Source organism: Pomacea canaliculata, linkage group LG11 (assembly GCF_003073045.1).
Source record: "Pomacea canaliculata isolate SZHN2017 linkage group LG11, ASM307304v1, whole genome shotgun sequence".
Classification (NCBI taxonomy): domain Eukaryota; kingdom Metazoa; phylum Mollusca; class Gastropoda; order Architaenioglossa; family Ampullariidae; genus Pomacea; species Pomacea canaliculata.
Genome location: NC_037600.1, coordinates 10,248,476 through 10,264,668, shown reverse-complemented (window position 1 = coordinate 10,264,668; position 16,193 = coordinate 10,248,476).

Below are 16,193 nucleotides of genomic sequence, written 5' to 3'. Positions count from 1 at the left end.
GATTTCATTCAGCTGTCACAACCTCAACAGTGCTGAATAGCCTTTCAGTTTGAAGGTGACCAGTATTAGAAATGTTGATTACAAGCACCAACATCACTTCCTACAACACAAATACCACTTCATTTTGCCGCATCTAAAGTTGTGTTTAGAATTTGCTGGACTGGGAGAGAAACAAAAGGACCGCTAAACATGCCGACAGAACCGACCAAAGTGCTTTTTTAAGTACTTTTAGAAATGTCAGGACTTGTCCTCAGTTGAACGACAAAACCCACGCGCTCCAGCACTAACAATAAGACCAACGAAGCGATTTGTTCATTTCCGGCTTTGACGAACAGTTAACACATTGTTTGATAAACAAGTTACCTAGCAACCAACACGCACACGGTGCTGGATCTTTTCCCCCTTCAGCACGCACAAACACTGATGCGAAATGGATACTGTAGATAGACAAAAGATGCAGAAAGCAACGTGAATTGTTAGTAGATCTCCTCACCTGACTGCCTTACCTTCCCCAAACTCTACAAAGTCAGATAACTCACTCCATAGCTGAGTCAACAAGGGAAATAACCTTGCGCTAACGGGTATCGGAGCGGCTGATGTGTTCGACTTCGGATTCGGGAAAAAATAGTTTGTGCATCATTGCATTTATTCTTTAAGGAAAGAAAACTGCAAACCAGTTAGATTATGCGTTCAGGGCATTAGTTTGCACAGCCAGAACCGGAGAAGAGGAGACATGTCGTCTTGAGAGAAGATGCGGTTGTCTTTTTACTTGTTTATTACGACTTACATAGGTGATGAGATGGTAGACAGGAGAAAAGTGGTTACAACCAATCCACCGAGTACAGTATATGATTCTCGTAACTGTGACTTCTCTTTCACACAATACTTACTTGTATATAAAGCGGGATACTCTCTGTCTCACACACACCGCATATATGATTACCGAAGATATTCCATGGAGTCAAAGGAAATAGGTATATATATATCTTTACTCCATTAATAATTTTGTTAACATTTTTAAAAATTAATTCTACTCAGGTCTTAAAAGGCAAGCTCAGTGGGTGTATCTGGTGATGAAATAGTTGAAGACAACGACATTTCCTGGTGATCTGTTAATTCACAAAATCTTCGAAAAAGTTCATAGAAGAAGCTGGCAAATCATGTTGAGTAATAAATTTTACAACTGCAAGTCGTGTATATTCAACACAACCACCCATTATGCTATGGCAACGACAGCAAATGTGTATGTATTTTGAATACAAATCGACTTTTGTAAACGATGGAAAAGAAAGTACAAGACTGACAGGAAAATGGTCGCTGATGTCAATCTCTACGCCGCCATTTTTGGGTTCTTCGCGATCTTCACATGGCGTTTACTAAAGGAATGCGAGTGCTCCCTCCCTCGCTTGACATGCATGCAGCACACTTAAATGGCAAAAAATTGCAAAATAAACACCAAGTGGTTTTATAATCTAAGCTTAGCCCTGTGACATGAAATTTCGTAATAAAATGTTATGCACAATATTTTCCAACAAATTATTATCAGCTGATAACCAATGTAACGACACCAATGTAACCCCCCAAACAAACAAACAAACAAACAAACAAACAAACAAACAAACAAACAAACAAACAAACAAACAAAAAAACAAAAAAGAACAAAACAAAAAGAGAGGAACCTTTGAAACTTAACGGAGAATTAGGCAGACGGAATTTTCTGGGTTTTTTTTTAAACAGAGACAAAATGTCTAAATTATGATCCTTTTGTCCGCACCTAGCAGCTATGTTGGTATATTCGGGTTGATTTCAATTGACAGTAAAATTGGATTTTCTCGTCACGCCAATATTTAGATAATACATACTTTTACGCCACTCCATTTACTGGCCATGTAACCAAGTCGGCAAAAAGACTGTATCCGGTTGCAGCTATAGCTAAACCACCCAGGGTGTCCTTTGTGACAGGAGTTTGGATCATGATCTGTGGTTGAGAAAAGTATGGGGCCTTGAGAATTGAAACCATCGTCCAGGTAGTCAGTGGAAGAGATGAAAGTAGACTGGTACGACATGGCGTAAGAGGAGTTCTGTGGTCCCACAGTAAAGTTATTATAGTAAACCCATCCTTTAGCATCCACGTCGTACTGGCAATACACGTTTGCCATGTAGTCCGCCTGGCTGAGCATGTGGTGGAGGTTCTCGAGTCCGATGAAGTAGTTAGAGAAAAAAGTCATCGCTGACGAGGTGTCTCCGATCCCAATTTTTGCTGTGGCCCAGTTCACGTTGAAGGAAGTCGCCATGTTGTTCCGTAGAAGAATGTATCCAAGGCCGCCATAGTCGAGAACACAAACAATCTGCGGAATGTACGGAATGTTGCGAGGGAAAAGAAATCAATTTAAATTCAACAATTGCAAAGTAAGCAGTTTTAAAATTTACCAGAGTTAAGCATATTTCATCATCATCATGTTTTCTGCATTTGTTTTTCTTTCAGGGCAGTCCTGTTAGCCTGTGAAAATATAGGTTGTCTTGGGTTCGGATCTCGTCTTGGGCACGCTGTTCTTTCTCTGCATGTGGCATCTTTTAACAAAGGCTGACTACTTTGCCATGATATAGTACTTAGCTACTGGCTCCGCGTAAAACATAAATTTTTCCCTCCCCCTTATTAACCCCATTTTGTTTACCCAACACTTACCCAGAATGGCGCAGGCGATCCTACTGGTTGTACAAGCAGGGCAGTTACCCTGATAATTAGTTCGGTATCCATTGTCGTAAGGTTCAGTGCAGTCTGAAAGAAAGGAGAACGATAATGCATGCTGTAAACTGTCTGTGATATTGGGAAGGAGGAGAGAGGGAGAGAAAGAGAGCAGTAGGGAAGAGGAAGGAGTTGTGGGGAAGACGGAAGTATCAAGTATACTCTAAACTGTATGCTGTATGAGTTTCACACACACACACCATAACTGGAGAGGTAGTAGAAAATTTAATAATATTCTTTTGAAATATTCGCAACATATCTACGTACCTCTTATTAGTCGTTCACACGCTATTCCGCCATATTGTCTGGTGCACTGGCACCGTCCGTTCACAAGAGTTCCGCTATTTTGACACCGAAGTGGTTGCGTTGTGCCGACAGTTGTGGTGGTCGTCGCGGCTTCACTAAGCGCTTCCTGTCTCACCTGAGAAATGGAAGTTGGAGAAACTGATTCAAAAGCTAACTTGATGGAATTCTTATTTTCAAAATAACTCAGTCATTAAATAACTGAAATAAATAAGATTGGAGACACATGTGACATCTGACTGTGCGATTGAGTTAACTGACTTCCCGACTTTCATTTACTGAGTTTTTTCTTGATTGTTGTATCCCACCAAATTTAGCCAAAGTTCGCTGTACTTCGTTTTAAAGGAGTAGCTTTACCATTTGGTGAACTGTGTTTACAGGAAGTCGAGGGAAAGAACAGTCCATGGTTTCTTTAACATAACACACAAACATTCACTTTGGAGCCACGCACACACGCACACACGAGCAATGGTTAGAAACTGACCCTCTCCAGTTGAAAGCATCCTCGCTGTGTGCCATTATTCACAGAGTTTTCAGGCTGCAAAGCACCTTCCTCGAAGAGATTGCAGTCGAAGTCAACTTGTCCCAGAGAACCGTTACGCGGACGAACGTTGATCACGTGACAGCGGTCGTTTCTCGAACACACTGCAGCGCAGTGCGACGTGGACCTCACGACAACGGTGTCCAGTACTGGACCTTCGTAAAGGTTGTTGTCGTAGCATCTGACGTACTTGCTGGTCGTTGTCGAGACGCTGGATTGGGAGGCGAGCGTCAGACGGAAAAGGAACAGGCATCAGGAGTAATACGAGGATCATTGCGAGGACGTGTGAGAAGAAATTTTGTACGTTAAAATGTGTGTGTGTGTGTGTGTCTTCTCTTAGGTCTTCACCATCTCTTATAAAACCATCAACTTCAACGCCACAACGACTTCCATTCGTTCTGCTGTCTTGGAATCACAGGCACAACAGAGATGTAAAAAGTTTTTTCTTGAAAGCATGAGTGTGAGCAGGAGTCACTATTAACTGACGCGAATTCGAGTAGGGCTAACTTATATACCACTTCTGCGGCAATCGAGTGTTTATTGGGAGGAAGAGACGGAACACTCAAATAGGCACAAGATGGCAATCAATCATTAAAGTTCACGAAGACAAGCCGGGGCAGACCCTGTGTACAATGGCGAAGGCGACCCAATGCAATGCCGTTGACATGAGCAACGAAATGCGATTGGCTCAGTTCCGACTTTGATAAGCAATCGCCAGACCTTTAAACAAGACATGCACCAACAAGCGACTGCTTCCTCTTGTGTCTTCAGCACGCCGCACGTGCGTGAAATATACGGGCACATTTTTTTCTCTCTGTCTCTCTCTGTGTAACATGGAAGCATCGGAAACCAACAACAACGAGAAATCAAGAACTTGTGTTACTGGACTGCTGGCAGACGATTTTTTCCAGTTAACTACTAAAACGAGGCAGGTTTGTACACAGCTTCCGGTTTACTTACATTATTTGTTTAGGCTCGCCGAGACTAACAGCAAACTTCGCAAGAGGCTAAGCGTTGGTCTCGGCAGACAGACAGCAGTCCACCTATACACATCCATGGAGAAATAAGCCAGAGATAAAGTATCACAGAAGCCACTCATCGTAAACCAGTGTAATTATTGTGTTAGGGTCCAGGTCATGTTAGAAATAAACAGGTTTATTTCGGGGAAGGGGAGTGAGTAAATACTTGTTTCCTTCTTTCTCTCTTGTCTGTATGTGTGTGGAGGAATTGCTTTTGTTGTGGAGAGATCTTGTTTAGGTGAAATCAGCCATGCATATGGAAAGCGTATATAAATAAATATATGATAAGTTTTTTCTTCCTTGTCTTTTATCTGAACACTTATTTGTCGAGTATGTGATTACGGCAAATCGTGTATGTGACAGCCACATAAGAAGTTTGTCAAATAAACGACAATGTGTCCATTTAAAAAACCACTCGAGATTTCCTCACTCAACCTTTCCTAGAACCCATTGATGTGCCGGGAGAAAATAACCCTTTTTTTTATTCAAGGAAAATATGCTTTGTAAAAATTAAATTTAAAAAACTCACCGAAACCAAGGGTTGTGTTATTCCATTTCATGTGCATGCAGTTTGAAACTTTCTCTGTGTAAATATTTTACATGTTCTCTTGAGTGTTGAGCAAAAACCTGCCATCAAATGTGATTGCAGCAGACCGAGGTCGGACAGTACACCACTGGGAGATGGATTAATTGGTGTGTTTGTGTGTCAACATAATATAGTGATGTGAAGGTAGAGCTGAGAAGAGTGGTTACAACTGGTCATTCCACTTCAACTGTCTCATATATACACACACAGGAACATAACGAATATGTGTATGCACTGCGAAAAACAAATAAAGAAATAAATCAATGAAAGGGAATAATTTGCATATTTTAATCCCTTTTAATCAAGCATTTCACTTTTATTATTACTTCAACACCAAGGCCACTTCAAGCAAGTCTTAATAAGGAAAGAAATGACAAAAAAGGAAGAATGGGTATTTTTTAAATTTGTCTATTAATAGTTCAATTCTCTTCTTTCTCTAACGCCATGTTTCTCTTAGCTAAGAGTAGGTTCATCAACTACATTTACATAGTTCTACCTCGCTGTACAGAAGCATACTCGAGGCTGCTCTGGTTGATTACGAGAAAGAAAAAAAAAATCAAGATCAATAAAAATCAGAATAAAATAATTTTGACAAAGTCTAGTAACAAGTCATAAAACTTGAAATCAATACAGGATTCTTAGTTTAAATAGACAGGGCATATTTTCTTGAAATAACGTATAAAATTAGTATTTGCGTAAACATTGTACGAGTTCATCGTCAATGGCATTCATCATCCGGGCAACAAGACTGACGTCATGATTGTACGTGGATGTGCTTGTGTTGTGAAGGCCTCAGTCATTTAAGAGCTGGGAGCATGTGCTAGGCGTGGTGTGTCTCGTTACCTATTAACTTATAAAGGTAGTCCCATGACCTTTGTCATGTGACATGTGGCAATGAACTATTGGATAGACCCTGGCTGGCTGGCTGGCTGTTCTTGTCTCCATATATTTGCAGTGAGGTTCTAACATGTGCTCTGCTACAGAATATTCGTATTTGTCATAAATCGCCTTATTTTTTTTTTCTTGAACTGCTTTAGTTTTAGTGGAGGTAGGTGTCAACCGTGCTTGTTAGATGTATTACCACTAATTTGTGTAATTAAAATCAATTAAATATCTAGCCAGTTTGTCATTTATTAAAAGAAGTAGACAACAATGCCACCATAAAGAAAAATTGTCTGAAATGTCAGTTGACGTTAAATTTAGATTTTCTGGTCACTCCAATATTCAGATGATTCATACTTATGGCCGATCCATTTACAGGCCACGTTACCGCATCGACAAAAGGACTGTATCCTTGGCAGTCTTGACCAAACCATCCGGGGTAATTTTTATTACAGTGATGTGTATCATGGTCTGCAGTAGCGAACACAATAGGGTTCGAACCATTAAAGCCGTTATCCAGGTGATCGCTCTGTACAAATTGGTTGACTGGTAGGATAGGGCATAGGATGTGTTTTCTGATCCAACAACAATGTTTCTGTAGTAGATCCATCCTTTATTTTTCCCATTGTTGTACAAGCAATACACGTTGCCATCATAGTCCGCTTGGCTTAACAAGTAGTGGAGATTGTCTAGTCCCACGAAGTAGTCAGAACTATGCCCGTTGGCTACTGAGGAACTGATTCCGATTCCGGTCTTTGCTGTTGACCAGCTCATGTTGAGGGACAACTTGTTGTTCTGCAGGAGCACGTAACCCAGGCCACCCCAGTCGACAACACAAAAAATCTGTGAAATATTAAATATGTGAGGAAAAAAACTCCAGACTATTTAATATCTTACATGGCAGGCGATATTAAAAATAAATTAACAGTTAATATTAATAATAGATTTCCCAAATCAGAAGAAACAATTTTTTTTCCTATATTAGACTATCGGAAGTTAAAAAAAATTCTAATACGAGTATACTGAAGCCATGCTATAACGAATGAGATCAGAAAATGATAATTCTGCAACATCACAATTGTACAATTTTTTGTTTTAGAAGAAAAAATTGTTTGTTTCTCGCTTTCACTCCATCGATGACACATCCAATACGTTCAATATGGATTTTAAAGCTGGGATTAACATCAAAGCTGGATTTTCTTGTCAGACTTTTATTGTCTAAATATGAAAAAGCTGTAATATTATAATAAATAATTCAGTAATTAATGTGAAAAAATAATTTTGCTATCTTCTTTATTGTGAAATTTCAAAATCTTTAAAGAAATTTCTTATTTTACAATATATACACACACAATATATATATATACACACACACATAAAACATAGTGATTTATTGACAGATATTTTCGGTTGCTCAAGCATATCTTTACCCGTATTCTTTTTTTCCCCATGTTTTTCACTTCCTTTTGTTTTTCTTTTTTTTTAAATACTTTTTTTCGATAGTTCTTTTTTGCTTGCTTGTATATTTTTTTAATTTCATTTTCATCTGCATAGCGTTCGGTACTTACCCAGAAGGGTGAGACGGCCCCTGCCGGTTGTATAAGTAATGAAACAACCTGACCTCTGTAGCCATTTTCATAAGGCTCGGAGCAGTCTGATACGAGTGAGAAAGTAAATATTATTTTATCAATCTCCTTATAAGGAGACAAACTTCAGAACTAGATGAAGACACAAAAATTTAAAATAAATAAAAGGATGACAGAAAAATGAAAAAGTGAACTAAAGAAAAAACAATCGGATGAAATAGGAAGAATATAGAAAAAAAAAGAAAAGAAAGAAAAGAAAATTAGAGAGGAAAACGGTAGAGCGAACGGAAGATAAAAATATCAAGTATTCGCTCATCTTCATGTGTATCTACAGGTATACATAGGTGCAAGGGTAGGTGGCGTTAGAACAAGAACAAATGTACTTATAAATGTACCCTGTAACATCTTTTACCTCTGATCAGTCGCTGGCATGTTGTTCCGCCATACTGTATGGGGCATCGACACCGTCCGTTCTCCAGAGTTCCGCCATTTTCACACCACAGTGGCTCCGTCGAGTCTACTGTCTGTGTGGTGGTTGTCTCCTCATTAATAACTTCCGGTTGTACCTTCGCCCAACATAATAGTGATAATACATTATTTCAACGACACTGAGCGCAAAGGCATTTTGGTCTTTTAAAATGGACATTTACTACCTGGTAAATCGGATACAGACCATATCAAAAAACAAATAAACAAAAAAATCGCGTGGAAAGAATATTTAGTCTTCTTTTGTACTTTACGTACACCCACGTGTTACTTATAGCGATACGTAGCACTTGGTCTCAATTGAAATTATATACTCGGATATTTGTATGCTTTATATATATATTAAACAGCTAAATCATTCATTCGAAAGTTAAGGAGTACTTTGTAGCAGTGAACATCATGAGTAAATTCAGCTTCGAAAAAGACAGCAAAGAAACTCACCTTCACCATTTGGAAGCAATCATGTCGAGTGTCATTTTTCAGAGAGTTATCAACCTTGGGGGTACTATCACTATGGAGACTGCAGTCAACCTGTCCAGATCCACCTCCGCGTGGCACAGTAGCTGATCACGTGACACTGGTCGCTCCGCGAACATATTGCTGCGCAGTGTGAAGTGGACCTCGCAACAATGGCGTCCAAAACTGGGCCGACGTACGTGATGTTGTCGCAGCATCTGATGTACCTGCTGGTCGCGAGACTGGGTTGTGAGGCGAACGTCAGACGAAGTAAAACAGGCGTCAGAGAAATGCGGAGATCATTGTGATGGCAGGTCTAGTTAAAAAAAAGGCATTAAAGTTTAGTTGCAAGGTATGTGAAGGTGATATTTTTTGATTAAAGGACCCCACAACGAGTTCTACTCACATCACCACTTCAATCACTTAAGTAGCTACATATGTCTTCGTTTGTCTCGACACTACAAAAAAAAAAAAAACCCAAACCAAAAAAAAAAAAACCAACAAAAAACAAAAACACAAAAACAAACAAAGTGAAAAGACTGTTCACCTTTTTGGAACTACACAGTTAACACCATCAGCAGTTCTACCCGGTGCAGTCAGGGTACTGCTTTGTGTCTGCACGTCTGGAGTTTCTGGATTGCAGAGATGGCCATCAAACATGCGGGTGGTGCTCACGAGAATCCGGGTACCTGGCAGCATATCTTGATTGGCTAGGAAAACAGCTGACAAAGCCGACATGCGGCACTGCTATCATCTTGATCAGTGATTGGCTCAGCTGAAGAACAGTTGCCCCACCTTTTAAGAAGGGAGGTAATTAGCGCTACACTCACCCACAGTTGACTGCCCCTGCCGCCTTCAAAACATGGCACATACTAGTGTATTTTTCCGCTGTTCTTGTCCGGTCCACTTCACTCACAGTTCGGGTTTTAGAATAGAGTAAGAAAAGAAAAAAAAAAGGACCCCACACGAAATCCTACAGCAAACCAAACAAGACAATATGTCAAGAATCTTGTCTGACATAATTTTTTTAATTCTCATATTTATCGTGCTTAAATATATATATCCTGCTGATATATATATACTTGTAATACCAGGGTTTAACCAGGCTAAACGCATGTGTATATACAACAGTCTTTGTTATAGCTCATATGCATGAACTGAGGCGCGAGTACGCATGTACCCGTACACACATACAGACCTGACAAGTAGCTCTGCCTCCCATGACACATTCAAAAAATAGTTTAAAGCAGACATGGCAAAGAACTCTTTTATTTATTTCTTTATTGAATATTTCAACCACCGTATCGTAAGTACACCGCAGTTTTATAATTAAGTTTAAGATGATGGGTATGCACAGCAGTAGACGAATGTTTCTTGGTTGGACAAAATATTCTTGAGAAAAAATAGAAACAACCAAGAAAAATATTTTAAGTTTTTAAATATTTATATTTCATAAAAAAAAAAAATGTTTATTACGAGAGAATTTTCTGAAATATAAAAAGCATAGCACATAAAGTAGCAATGGGAAAGTTTTACGAAGATTGTCAAAAAAACATTAAGTACACAGTTCTGACGCAATCTAATTTACCAAGTAATAAATAAATGTTTGGAATTATAAACAGTTTTAGATGATGCTCCAGTTAACAAACATTCAGCTCTATCAACAAAAGCTGACAGGAAACAGCTAAAATTTATGACACTATAAATGCAAATCAGTACGAAATTTTACTTTTCTATTCGAGACACTCTCGAGGATGCTGCAAGTCGACGATTTCTGAGACTTCTTGGTAGTCTCGAGCACTTAGGTCGTGAAGAAGTCAGGTGGACGAGAGAACATAATTAGTTACCAATGGATTTATGTCAACTCGTACGCAACGCAGACCACGATCCAAAAAATCCAGGCACCAGACAGATGCAGACCTGGGATCCTTCAGGGTTTGTCTGTTCCGAGGAACTAATGTGATGTCAGCGACAATGAAGTTGCCATGTCAACGAAAGTTGAAAGTGGTCAAAAACACTTCACATACAGGCCTCAAACATCTTTGTTATTCAAACTTCATAAAGGTCAGTAATTTACTTCTATGTGATTGTACGGTTTTAATATATTTCGTTTTCCAGAGTAAATTATCATTTTTGCATAAGGAAACATAACTTTACCCCTAACCCACAAGTAATTAACCTATTTTTGCGTTTCATTTACCATCAACGCGTTTGTGGCCCCTTGATTCATCTTTAGACTAGGAAAATTATTGGTGGAGCAGGGCCAAATAATAAAAGACAAGAAAAACTTCGAAGGGTTCAGAAAAACCTGACACACACACAAACACAACAGATTGTATTTTGGAAGTAAAAGAAGATGGGTTGACATATGGGTTGACAGATTGACATCTCCATTGATTGGCTGGCGCATCAACTGACAGTAAAATTTGAGACCCTGACCAAACCTATATTGACATAATTGAGACGAGTGAGCGAACCATTCACCGGCCACACCAACGGGTCAGCAAAAAGACTGTACCCTGCGCAGTCGGAACCAAACCACCCGGGGTATGATTTATTGCAGGGAGTTGAGTCGTGATCCCAAGTGGAGAAGACAATTGGATAGCGTCCCTTGAAACCATCGTCGTAGGAGTGCTGGGGGAAGGTGTAGGACATTGCGCACGATGAATCTTCCGGTCCGATGGCAAAGTTAGTGTAAGGTATGGTGACTCTGTCTGGGAGAGAGTTGTATGTGTAGTGCAAGTTGGCCTGATAGTTCGCCTTGCTTCAACAAGTTGTGGAGGTTTTCCAATCCGACGAAGTAGTGAGCATCTGACTCGTTCGAGGACAAGTTGTCCCCGATCCAGGTCTTGCTGCTGTCCAGCTAGTTTAAATAGACAGGGCATATTTTCATATGTCTATAAAATAACGTATGGCTGGATGGCTGTTCTTGTCCCAATATACTCGCAATGAGGTTCTAGCTATGCCCTGCTACTGAATATTCGTATTTGTCATAAATCACCTTATTTTTTCATAAACTGCTTTAGTTCTTTGTGGAGGTAGGTGTCAACCGTTCTTGTTAGATGGCATTACCACAGTTTGTGTAATTAAAATCAATTAATATCTAGCCAGTTTGTTATTTATTAAAAGAAGTAGACAACAATACCGCCATAAAGAAAAATTGTCTGAAATGTCAGTTGACGTTAAATTTAGATTTTCTGGTCACTCCAATATTCAGATGATTCATACTTATGGCCGATCCATTTACAGGCCATGTTACCGCATCGACAAAAGGACTGTATCCTTGGCAGTCTTGACCAAACCATCCGGGGTATTTTTTATTACAGTGATGTGTATCATGGTCTGCAGTAGAGAACACAATAGGGTTTGAACCATTAAAGCCGTTATCCAGGTGATCGCTCTGTACAAAATTGGTTGACTGGTAGGATAGGGCATAGGATGTGTTTTCTGGTCCCACAACAATGTTTCTGTAGTAGATCCATCCTTGATTTTTCCCGTAGTTGTACAAGCAATACACGTTGCCTTCATAGTCCGCTTGGCTTAACAAGTAGTGGAATTGTCTAGTCCCACGAAGTAGTCAGAATTATACACGTTGATTTCTGAGGAACTGATTCCGATTCCGGTCTTTGCTGTTGACCAGCTCATGTTGAAGGACAACTTGTTGTTCTGCAGGAGCACGTAACTCAGGCCACCCCAGTCGAGCAACACAAAGAATCTGTGAAATATCAGATAGGTGAGGAAAATAAACTCCAGACGATTTAATGTACTTACTGGGAAGGCGATATTAAAAATAAACCAATATTAACAGTTAATATTAATAATAGATTTCCAAAATCAGAAGAAACAAATTTTTCTTATATTAGACTATCGGAAGTAAAAACATTTTATACGAGTATACTGAAGCATGCTATAACGAAAGAGATCAGAAAATGATAATTCTGTGACATCACAATTGTACAATTTTTGTTATAGAAAAAAAAAGTGTGTTTGTTCCTTTCTTTCACTCTATCGATGACACATCCAAAGTACGTTCAATATGGATTTTTAAGGTGGGATTAACATCAAAGCTGAATTTTCTTGTCAAATATTTAGTGTCTAAATAAATATTATAATAAATAATCCAGTAATTAATGTGAAATAATAATTTTGCTATTTTGTTGCGGCCCTATGCTCCTGTAAATGATGATGATGAAAAGAAATCTTCTTCATTTTACAATATATATATATGCACACGATATATATATATACACACACAAATAAAACAGAGTGATTTATTGACAGATATTTTCGGTTGCTCAAGCATATCTTTACCGGATTGTTTTTCCCATGTTTTTCACTTACTTTTTGTTGTTCTTTTTTTTAATACTTTTTTTCGATAGTTCTTTTTTGCTCGCTTGTATATTTTTTAAAATCTAATTTTCGTTTGCATAGGCTTCTTTTGCTGTTCGGTACTTACCCAGAAGGGTGTGACGGTCCCTGCCGGTAGTATAAGTAATGAAACAACCTGACCTCTGTAGCCATTTTCATAAGGCTCGGAGCAGTCTGATACGAGTGAGAAAGTAAATATTACTTTATCAATCTCCTTATAAAGAGACAGAAATTTCAGAACGAGATGAAGACAAAAAAAAAAAAAATAAAAAAAAGACAGAAAAATGAAAAAGTGAACTAAAGAAAAAATAATTGATGAAAGGAAGAACCTAGAAAAAAAAGAAAAAGAAAAGGAAAAGGAAAAAGAAAAAGAAAAAGAAAATAAAGACAAGAAAATTAGAGAGGAAAACGGTAGAGCGAACGGAAGATAAAAATATCAAGTATTCGCTCATCTTCATGTGTATCTACAGGTATACATAGGCGCAAGGGTAGGTGGCGTTAGAACAAGAAACAAATGAACTTATAACTGTACCCTGTAACATCTTTTACCTCTGATCAGTCGCTGGCATGTTGTTCCGCCATATTGTATGGGGCATCGACACCGTCCGTTCTCCAGAGTTCCGCCATTCTCACACCACAATGGCTCCGTCGAGTCTACTGTCTGTGTGGTGGTTGTCTCCTCATTAATAACTTCCGGTTGTACCTTAGCCCAACATAAATAGTGATAACAGATTATTTCATCACTGAGCGCAAAGGCATTTTGGTCTTTTAAAATGGACATTTACTACCTGGTAAATCGGATCCAGACCATATTAAAAAAAAAAAAATCGTGGGGAAAGAATATTTAGTCTTCTCTTGTACTTTAGTTATACCCACGTGTTACTTATAGCAATACTTAGCACTTGGTCTCAATTGAAATTTATACTCGGATATTTGGATGCTTTATTTATATATATATAACAGCTAAAGTATTCATTAAATATCTAAAAAAAATTTAAAACGTTATTATTTATATTAAAACTGTTAGTTATTATTGAAATTATAAAACTATTTATCATGAAAATATGATTTGGCAGACGTGCATATATTCCAAGTTTAACTGTTTACATGGATTTTCAAATCCTTTCTAGCAATAAACAAGTATATTTCTTTACAATTACCACATGTGTCACACAATTAAGCGAACATCAGCAGCGAAAAAGACAGAGAAACTCACCTTCACCATCTGGAAGCAGCCACATGTCGAGTGTCATTTTTCAAAAGTCATCAACCCTGGGGTACTGTCACCATGGAGACTGCAGTCAACCTGTCCAGGACCACCTCCGCGTGGACACAAGCTGATCACGTGACACTGGTTCTCCGCGAACATATTGCTGCGCAGTGTGAGGTGGACCTCGCCAAAATGGCGTCCAACACTGGTCCGACGTATGAGATGTTGTCGCAGCATCTGATGTACCTGCTGGTCGCGAGACTGGCTTGTGAGGCGAACGTCAGACGAAGTAAAACAGGCGTCAGGAGAAATGCGGAGATCATTGTGATGGCAGGTCTGTGAAGGTGATATTTTTTTGATTAAAGGACCTCACAACGACTACGAGTTCTACTCACATCACCACCTCAATCACTTAAGTAGCTACCTATGTCTTCGTTTGTCTCGACACTAACAAACAAACAAACAAACAAACAAACAAACAAACAAACAAACAAACAAACAAACAAACAAACAAACAAACAAACACAGTGAAATGACTGTTCACCTTTTTGAACTACACAGTTAACACCATCAGCAGTTTCTACCCGGTGCAGTCAGGGTACTGCTTTGTGTCTGCACGTCTGGAGTTTTTGGATTACAGAGATGGTCATCAAACATGCGGGTGGTGCTGACGAGAGCCCGGGTACCTGGCAGCATATCTTGATTGGCTAGAAAACGACTGTCAAAGCCGACATGCGGCACTGCTATCATCTTGATCAGTGATTGGCTCAGCTGAAGAACAGTTGCCCCACCTTTTAAGAAGGGAGGTAACTAGCGCTACACTCACCCACAGTTGACTGGCCCTGCCGCCTTCAAAACACGGCACATACAGTGTATTTTTCCGCTGTACTTGTCCGCTGCACTTACCTTGCTTACAAATAAGATGAGATGCTATAGAAAGGAATAAAAAGAAAAGATCAATATTCAAACCGGTGATGAAAGAGTTGATAAAAGTCGAAAAAAAATATCACCTTTAAAAAGTAAAAAAAAAAAAAAAATTTCATTTTGTGGTGGACAAAATATTTGACTCTTCATTTCTGCTTTTAGAGTAGAGAAAAAAAGAAAAAAAAAACCCCACACGAAATCCTATAGCTAACCAAACAAGGCAATATGTCAAGAATATTTTCTGACATTATTTTTTAATTCTCATATTTAACCTGCTAATATATATAAATCCTGCTAATATATATATACTTGAAATACCAGGGTTTATTAGTTACTTCAAAATGTTGTGTGCATAATGCGATCATTTCATTTACCTCAGGCTATGTTTAACCGGGCAAATTGTTAAACTTTTAACCAAGTTTGGCAAAGTTGTGTGTGAAGGTCACACTAAGCCGCTGTATATATATATATAATTTGTTGTTGTTGTTGTTGGTTGTGGTGGTGGGGTTATTTTGCTAATGTTCGGTGATATGCATGAACTGAGGCGCGCGTGTACACATGTACCCGTACACACATACAGACCTGACAAGTAGCTCCTCCATCCCACGTGCACATAAAAAAATAGTTTAAAGCAGACATGGCGAAGAACTCTTTTATTTATTTCTTTATTGAAAATTTCAACCACCGTATCGTAAGTACACCGCAGTTTTATAATTAAGTTTAAGATGACGGGTATGCACAGCTGTAGACGAATGTTTATTGGTTAGACAAAATATTCTTGAGAAAAAATAGAAACAACCAAGAAAAATATTTTAAGTTTTTAAATATTTAAATTTCACACACACACACACACACACAAACACAAAATGTTTATTACGAGAGAAATTTCTGCAGTATGAAAAGCATAGCAACATAAAGTATCAATGGGAAAGTTTTACGAAGATTGTCAAAAAACATTAAGTACACAGTTCTGAGCAATCTAATTTACCAAGTAATAAATACAATGTTTGGAATTATTAACAGTTTTAGATGATGCTCCAGTTAACAAACATTCAGCTCTATCAACAAAAGCTGACAGAAACAGTA